The sequence below is a fragment of the Cynocephalus volans genome, chromosome 1, assembly GCF_027409185.1.
Source record: "Cynocephalus volans isolate mCynVol1 chromosome 1, mCynVol1.pri, whole genome shotgun sequence".
Taxonomy (NCBI): domain Eukaryota; kingdom Metazoa; phylum Chordata; class Mammalia; order Dermoptera; family Cynocephalidae; genus Cynocephalus; species Cynocephalus volans.
Window position 1 is genome coordinate 273,832,506 of NC_084460.1, and position 8,719 is coordinate 273,841,224.

An 8,719-nucleotide genomic window follows, 5' to 3' on the forward strand; every position below is an offset into this window, starting at 1 on the left:
TGATAAAGAGGAGAGAGGTCTCAGGTGGATACAACGCAGGTGTACCAGATCTCACAAGACCCAGAAGTGCTTACAAAGTCAACAATTAAATCCTGAGCTAAACAAAAAGCCTTCCCCAGGGAATTGGCAGCAAAGCATCAGTTTAGCTCAACCGCAGGGCTCAAGTGCTGGTTCCCACAGAAAGTTCCCTCAGTTTAGAAGTAAACAAAGGACAACAAATTGGTTCCACCACAGAGTTTAATGGTGGGGTAGCTAATAATCCAACACAAAACTAAAAGGAAAAACAAAAAACTCATAGATTAGAGACATAATTCTGATATTAACCAGTAAAGGTCTAACACCACAAAAGACATCTATAAAACCTAAAAGAACCAGAAGCCCCCCAGGCACTCAAGTTGGGGGTGAGGAGGTGAGAGCCTCACCCATGTCCCCCTGACATCTGCATCCAGCCCCATGACGACTGAGCTACCACCAGAAGCCCCCTGGGCTCTTGAGCCGGGGGAGGGGGGCCTCAGCCATGACCCCTCCCCTACATCCGCATCCAGCCTAGCAATGACCGACCTGCAGCTGAAAGCCCCCAGGGCTCTCAAGCCACAATGGGGGAGATGTGGGCCTCAGCCACACCATCCTGCCCTCTGCAACCAGGCTAGTAAAGTATCCAGCTGTGGGCCAGGCCCACCCAACTCCTCCAACCCCCATCCCCCATTCCCTCTGAGTCCCTCTCCCCCCAATTGCTCAACAGCATCTTAAGATGTAGAAAATAATAAATAAATAAATACATTTTCAAATTGAATAAATAACATGATAATGTTTTAGAGATGCTGGATTAAATAAAATATATTATTAAAATAAAAAAAAAGATAGTGTTAACAAAGCAAATCATAAAACTGCATTATAGTATGCTAGTAAATATATAAGAAAGATGAGCTATAGAGAGAGAGATATAAAAATGTGTAAAAATTGCATTGTATGTATAAAAATGTATATGTTTAAACAGCTATAAAGTTATAAGAAGTATTAAAAAGGTATATAAGGGTAAGAAACGTATGAAAGTTATTTATAAAGAACACTCATATGTTTATTAGTATATATTAGACTATTTCTGAAAAGTTAATCAAGAACCAGGTTATGCTGGCTGACCCCAGGGGAGGGAACTAGACAGCCATAGGACAAGGAACTGAGGGAGGTGTTTTTGCACAGTGTTTTTCACTTAAATTTTGAGTCATGTGCTTTCATTACAAATTCAAAAAATTAATTATACAGAACGGCAGCTTGGAAATAATTTAGGGCAAAAACACTATCTGTACATTCCTTCTTTTTTTTTTTTTTTTTAGCCCTATTTCCAGCCAGACTTCCAGAAGCTATTTTATTTTATTTTATTTTATTTTATTTTATTTTATTTTATTTTATTTTATTTTATTTTATTTTATTTTATTTGTTCTGAACATTATGTCTAAAGAGAAGTCATGTCTTTGTTTATATATCATCCAACAGGGATTGACAAAAGCACATGTGTGCATATGATCAAGGTTTTTAAAGATTATAAATTTAATACAGTTTTACTTGGGAAGTATAGAAAAGCCTAAAGAAGACATCAGAATCTGTGATTTACTCCTTATCCAGATATACAGCTAGTATCAGCTTTTCCCAGTGAGCTTTAAATATCCTTTACTTTCTTTTCTTCAAACTTTTTTGCACTTTGGAATTTTGCTGTGAGCTCCTGTTCAGGAGTGGATCACTTGCACTCTGATCTTCTCCCTCTTTCTGAGTGATTCCACCATGTCTTTTTTCTTACTCCTGGTGGAGGCTTCCACCTCTTCTGAGAAATATTCAATAAGTCTGTGTTTATTTTCTTCCTACTGTTATGTTTTTTTACTGGGGCACCCACTGAAAATATAGTGATTGTTTTCATGACCGAAAATATCAACAATAACGTAAGGCCCCCAAAACTCCAGATTCCTGTGATAATTATGAAACTTTTTTCATATGATCTCTTGTGTGGAACTGAAAATCTCTGAGGTTAATGGGCTTAATTGAACCCACTAATGGGCTAATTTTTCTTGCAAGAAAACATTTTATTTTCTTAAATATATATAGATCTGTGTCAGGGACGTTCATTTATCCAGGTTTTTTTTTTTTTTTTTTTTTTTTTTTTGAATAGTTGTATTATCGACTGGTAACACTGAGTATTCTGGGAACTTATTGAAAATTCCATGGTGGACATACAAATGTGCCACCTTTCATATTATGAACGGAAGTAAATTGGGAACTGTGGTTCTCTGTTTAGCCATAAGGAGACAGAATGATATATTAGAAAGGGCATTGAACTAAAACTGAAGAAAATTAAGTTCTATTCTGGATTCTGACATGAATTCACTGCAACTTCATCTGAAAAATGAGGATGTTCATCTAAATGATTTCCAAAGTCCTTCCTAGTTCTGAAATTCCATCTGTTAACATGCTCCTTTTCTATGAAACACAGGGAAGATGAGTGAGTCTCAAGGAAGTTTTCCCTGATCTAAAGTGTTTTGCCGAGGGAAGTTGAGAACTTCTGCACACGTTTAGAAAGGGAAAATTAGTTCCCTAGACTATGGTATGTGCTGTCTTCCAAAAGAGCGTAAGGATGGGGCACTAAAGGAACTTTCAAGGTCCCTGGCCAGAAGATTCTCAATTCTTCTTGCAACTGTCCATAGTAACAAATGAAAAGCATACTCTGAATGCTGGGTCTGCTGGGTAGATAGAGATGCAAGCTCCACTGACTCTCTCTCCACTGTCTGATGCTCTTTAGGCAATAGTGTCTATATTTAGATATTCACTAAGATTATGGATTACCATTCTCTGAATTTGCTGCATGGTCATTCAGTTGGGTAATTAAAAAAATAGAAGTTTATTGAACATTTAGGAGGTAAGTAATTTGCTAGATTATTTTCTTATCTAATCTTAATTTTAAAAACCATGTGAAACAACATAATATACTGAGTATCTTTATATTAACATAGTGAGAAGCACATAATAAGTGCTTAAATATGCCCACTGAATTGACCTGAGTTGACTCAAATTGAAATGCAGATAAATGATTTTTATTTCTTCACTACTGCTGGTGAGCTGGTCAGGAATGTTAGTTCATTAGAGCTTACTAACAGATCCTTCACTAAACAAGGTGGGATATATCCCAGGCCAAGCAGGAAGAACAATGCAGCTGAACATACTGGTGAGATTAATACATTGACAGAGAGAATGTGTAATGAAAGGATCATGGTCTATGTGGAAATACCGGAAGAGAATGGGGTTGGATGTTCACCAGCTTTGTGCAGTGGAGAAAGGCGATGTATTAATCAGGGTAGCCTCTATGCTGTAACAGAAAACCCCTAAATTTCAGTGTCTTAACACTGCATAAAACTTCTAGAAACTCTGAAAAAAGTACTGAATAATGTATATCCTCTCCTCCTTCATATGTTAGAAAACCATTGATCTGTAGTTGTCCCAGATTTATTTCTTGGAAAATTAACTTAATAGTCCATCTATATAGTCTTGGGATACAGTTTTAACATGTCCAGCCTTTTCTCAGATCATTATTTTTGTTTGTTTTGTTTGGAAATACATGGTTGGTTCTCTTGGGCCTTTTATTTGCAGTAACAGGGAGTTATGCACAAAAATATATTTGACTTGAATGTGTTTTTGTTTGTTTTTCATTGGGATTGTATATCCTTTGATACTTAGTAAGGTTTTTTTATTTGCCTGCTTGCTTTTGCTTTTTTAGGCTATTGATAAAAGAAACCTTATTTGTAAATACAATGGAAAGAGAATTTGGTTTCTGGAAGGTCAGACTTTATTTCATGAATTGGTTCAGTAATCTGCCTTTCTTAATGCTCAATAAATGAAACATCCTGGCATATTCAAAGCAATATTATGCCTTGGGTTTGGACATGTTCCTATTTTACTCCTAATTTTTCAAAGATATTTCAGATTTTTTATTGTAGTTATATATGGACAACTCATCCTGTGGTGTCATGGTCCTCCAAGAAATTGTGACTATTTCTTCTGCTTCTGGGTGCAATATCTGTTGACTCAGAAATCCAGTTTCAGTAAACTTAGAAAATAGTTTAGAAAGTCACCCCAAATCAAATCTGAGCAGGTAGATCTAAAATCAGGCTATAACAGGTAACACAAACTACTTTTTAAAAAATTCTTCATAGAGGTGAAGAAGACTCTAAAAGAGGGACAGAATGAACTTTCATTTATAAAAGCAAATACAAAGGTTTTAAATAGGAAAAATCCCTCATAAAGGCATTAATGAACTTCATATTAAGTTACACACCATATTTCTAATTTTTAAAAACACTTTAAAATTAAATGCCCCAATTTATATGAGGGTAAGCCAGGAAACTTCCTATTAGTCTGATCTGAAGAGTCTGTCACTGTCTTTTTGCTAAAAATAATTTTTCTAATTCGGTTTTTCAAAATCTACTACTTGGCTAACAGAGTGCAGAAGCGCTGCTGTTCAACCCTCCCTCCATCTGAGTACTTTGCTTAGGTCATGTGAATAATCAGTACAGTGTTAAATGCATGCTGTAATCAAGTGATGGCTGCTGTGGACTTTCTGTAATGTGAGTTATCTGTGGGAGCTATGCAGTTTCTTTCTCCAGGTTACCCAGGGACAGTCCTTGGGCAGAACTCATACATTAGCAAGAATCTAACATTTCTTCTCCAGAGGACACAGGTCTAAAGGTTTCTTCCAGCACTGGCTGCTAGTCAACGCCAGAACTGAGAGAGATGGCTGAGTGCCATATACTCTTGCTCTGAGATGCTTACATGGAACGAGCATGATCGCATCTTGCATTGTGGCTACCATCCCCTTAGGAGCGTGTCTTCCATGTACTATGCCCTATCCCTGTCTCCATTTATTATCCAGATGTGATGTGACCTTCTTTGCCACCATCTTCTATTAATCTTATAGTGTTTGCTTTGTGTGGTGCCCGACACGATTTCAGATTTTTGTCTAGTGACTTTGTAACAAGAGACCAGCGGGATTCCCTGACCTCACACAGGGCTAGTTACAGTTCCTATTTTCACCAGCCAGAGCAAAAAAGGCCTTCAATGCACACAGCATCGGGTATACTCCTCAGAAACTTTAAAGGCTCTAACCGATCTGACTCATAACTATGTAAGAATGAAGTGCAAACTATTTAAAGAAATGAAAAACAAAAAAAACAAAAACAAAACCTGTACCCAACAGTGTAAAATTCACAATGTCTGGCATCCAAATAACCAGATTTTAAAATGGGAAAATGATTTGAACAGACATTTCTCCAACGAAGACATACAAATGGCTAACAGGTACATGAAAAAGGTGATAAACATTATTATTTACCAGAGAAATGCAAATCAAAACTACAATGAGATATTGCCTCACACTTGTTACAATGGCTATTATAAAAAAAAAAATACGAAATAAGTATTGTTAAGGATGTTGATAAATTGGAGTCATTGTACACTGTTGGTGAGAGAGTGAAATTGTGCAGCAGCCATGGAGGTTCCTGAAAAAATTAAAAGCAGACCAACTAATGATGCAGCCATCCCACTACTGGTTACATATTCAAAATAACTGAAATCAGGATTTTGAAAAGAACATGAATGTTCATTGCAGCATCAGTCACAATAGTCAAGGTATGCTTCCAAGTGCCTATCCACAGATGAATGGTTGAAGAAAGTGTATATACATACAACCAACTATTATTCAGCCTTGAAAAAGAGAGAATATTCTGCCATTTGTGACAACATGTATGAACCTGGAGGACATTAGGTTGAGTGAAATAAGCCACACTGCACAAAAGACAAATACTGCACAAAACTACTTATATGAGATATCTGTAATAGTCAGACTCATAGAAGCAGAGAATACAATAGTGGTTGCTAGTGGGCTGAGGGTAGGGGAAAGGAGGAGTTATTGTTCAATCAGTGCAAAGTTCTATTATGGTAGATGAATACATTCTAGAGATCTGCTGTACAACATGGTGCCTATAGTTAGCAATACAGTATTGCAGACTGAAAATTTTTCAGCATAGATCTGATGTTAATGTTCTTATCACCAAAACAAAACGAACAAACAAACAACAAAAAAATCCTCAAATGGGCACAAGGAAACTTTGGAGGTGTTGGATATGTCTATACCTTGATTGTACTGATAGTATCATGGGTGTTTGCGTATGTCCAAATTCACCAAATTCTTTTACTTTTCTTAATTGAAAATTAGGATATAAAAAGTGTGTTTGACTTGCTGTTGTTTTCTCAGATTATTATTTATTTTAACAGATAAATCAACTGTTTGCTCAGATGTGAATTATATTAACAGAGAACTATTGATCCACAAAGAAATTTCTTTCAGACTCCTATAATCTTAGTAAGTGTGGAGACTATTAAACTTGTCTTAGAGAGCAAGGATATAAAACAGCATTCTTGAATAAAATAACCGAATATTTCTTTCAACCATCCCACCCTAGTTAATATATAATTTCTAAAATTATTCTCAAACACCGTCTTATTCCTATTATTCTTTTTTTAAAACAACTTTACTGAGGTATAGCTGATATTAAAATGATTGAACATATTGGAACTAGAACAAGTGACTATCCCAACTGGAGTTCTACTGGTGATCTTTGAATCTCGTCGTGCATGATTGTCTACCCCACATGGTAGACTTGGCTATTACAAGTAGCAACGGCTTATAACTCAAAGGAGGGAAGGAAACCACACACAGCAACCAGATTCTTCACCTTCTGACACAAGAGGCTCTATCAATCCATGGAGTCAAGGAGACCATACAGCTGGAGAATACCAGAGAATAGGTTGAAGATCTTTGCCGCCTAGACAAAATGACAGATCTGATCATTCCACATGGCTCTTCCCAGCTGGTCAGAGACATCCAGAAAGCTGCTAAGCGGATTCCAGTGATGGGGCACAGTGAAGGGATCTGCCACATGTATATGGATTCAAAGGCCACTGTCAATAGATCACCAGACTAGTCAGAGACTCTAAATGTGAATACCCAGTGGCCTGTAATGCTTTGGAGACTGTTAATCCACAGGGATCTGCTGAGAACACCATTGCTTGGCTAGATCATTGATACGCTAAGAGTGGAACAGGTAAAAATTCATGTAGTCCCCAAGTTTGCCTCCTATTTGACCTTCAGCCCCTCCAAAGTGAAGTCGCTCTGAAATGAGTATGGGGACCTGGAACTGTGCATTGAAGTGGTGGACAGCGTCCAAGAGGCCATTGACCACATCCACAAGTACAGCAGCTCCCACACGGCTGTCATCATCACAGAGAACAAGAAAACAGTGGAGTTCTTCCTCTGGCACATAGATAGTGTCCATGTGTTCTGGAATGACAGCACTAGCTTCTCTGATGGCTACAGCTTCATACTGGCAGCTGAGGTGGGAATCAGCGCATTGTGAACCTACACCTGGGGACTAGTAGGACTTGAGGGACTACTTACTACTAAGTGGCTGCCATGAGGGCAGGACCACATGGTCTCAGATTTCTCAGAGCATGGAAGATTAACATATCTTCATAAGAACCTCCCTGTTCCTCAGAGAAACACCTACTGAAAAGAGCCAGGAAACCCGGGGATTGTTCCAAGAGGACTTCACAACAGTTAAACTGGTCTAAGAATCTCAGGGGAGAAGCCAGATCTTGTCTCCCAAGAAGGGTCTGCCTGTTAGAAAGTGTATCTTGATGCTTTTGAGCATAATTTGGCAGTATCGGTCTTGGCTAATGTCCACATTCCAGCTCACGTTTTTTTTTTTTTTTTTTTCTTTTTCTTTTTTTCCCTTCTTTTTTTCTTTTTAAGTAAGAAAATAGTTGCTGCAGATAGGGTATTCACTTGCCCAGTCCAGTTCCCTTCAGTGAGAAACAGAAAGGTGCAGTTTCCCCACATAAAAGGCAAAGAAAAGAATCATGGCTTTTTTCTATCACTTCAGTGAGGTAAAGTCTCCCTTGGCATTTGGTTGGTGGTAGGCATATCTACAGCAATTATGCTTGAAATTTTTATATGAATTATTTTGCCATCCTCTCCTTTTCCTCCAAAACAAAGATTAGAGGATTATTTTAATACTTTGAGTTCTCCCCTTTTGAGAAATAAAGTTCTTGTGGAAAAAAATAATAATTTAGAGTAGAAGTATAATATGTTGTCCTTAAATATTTTATCCTCAAGATGCCTTAAAAATACTTCAGGAAGGAATACAGTTACTAGGAAGTTCATTATTTCAACCTCATCTTGGGAACAAATAGCTTCAACATTGATTAAAAGATTCAAATAATAAAACAGTCAGTTGGAAGAAGTAGGTTTTACCAAGTCCTTTTGGGAAAACATTGTACAAGCCTTGAGGAGAAAGTTCCTTGGAGACCCTGATGATCCAAGTTTTTCATAGTCTCTTGCAATCCTACTTACCAATGCATTCTTTATTTGACAGTAGTTCAATTCTTCATTTTTACTTTGCATTATTTTCTAATGGAAAATAAAGACTGTCCCCTTCCCCAAGAGCTTAAAGGAAAATCTTAAGTGCCTTAGTAGAGATTTTAGGGAATAGGGACAAAAACAGATGCTAAGATTTGTGCCCAGTGTGTCTTATACTATGTCTTTTGTTCATGCAGAAAAAAAAGTCTTTCCCGTGATTTTCTAACTAATATATAGAGAAGCTACTTATTTTCTTTTTAAAAG

General features: G+C 37.2%; 1 pseudogene; it reads left to right on the plus strand.

Moving 5' to 3' along the window:
* Positions 1-6,607: 6,607 nt before the first annotated feature.
* Positions 6,608-7,607, plus strand: LOC134369736 (delta-1-pyrroline-5-carboxylate synthase-like; annotated as a pseudogene).
* The last annotated feature ends 1,112 nt before the right edge of the window (positions 7,608-8,719 follow it).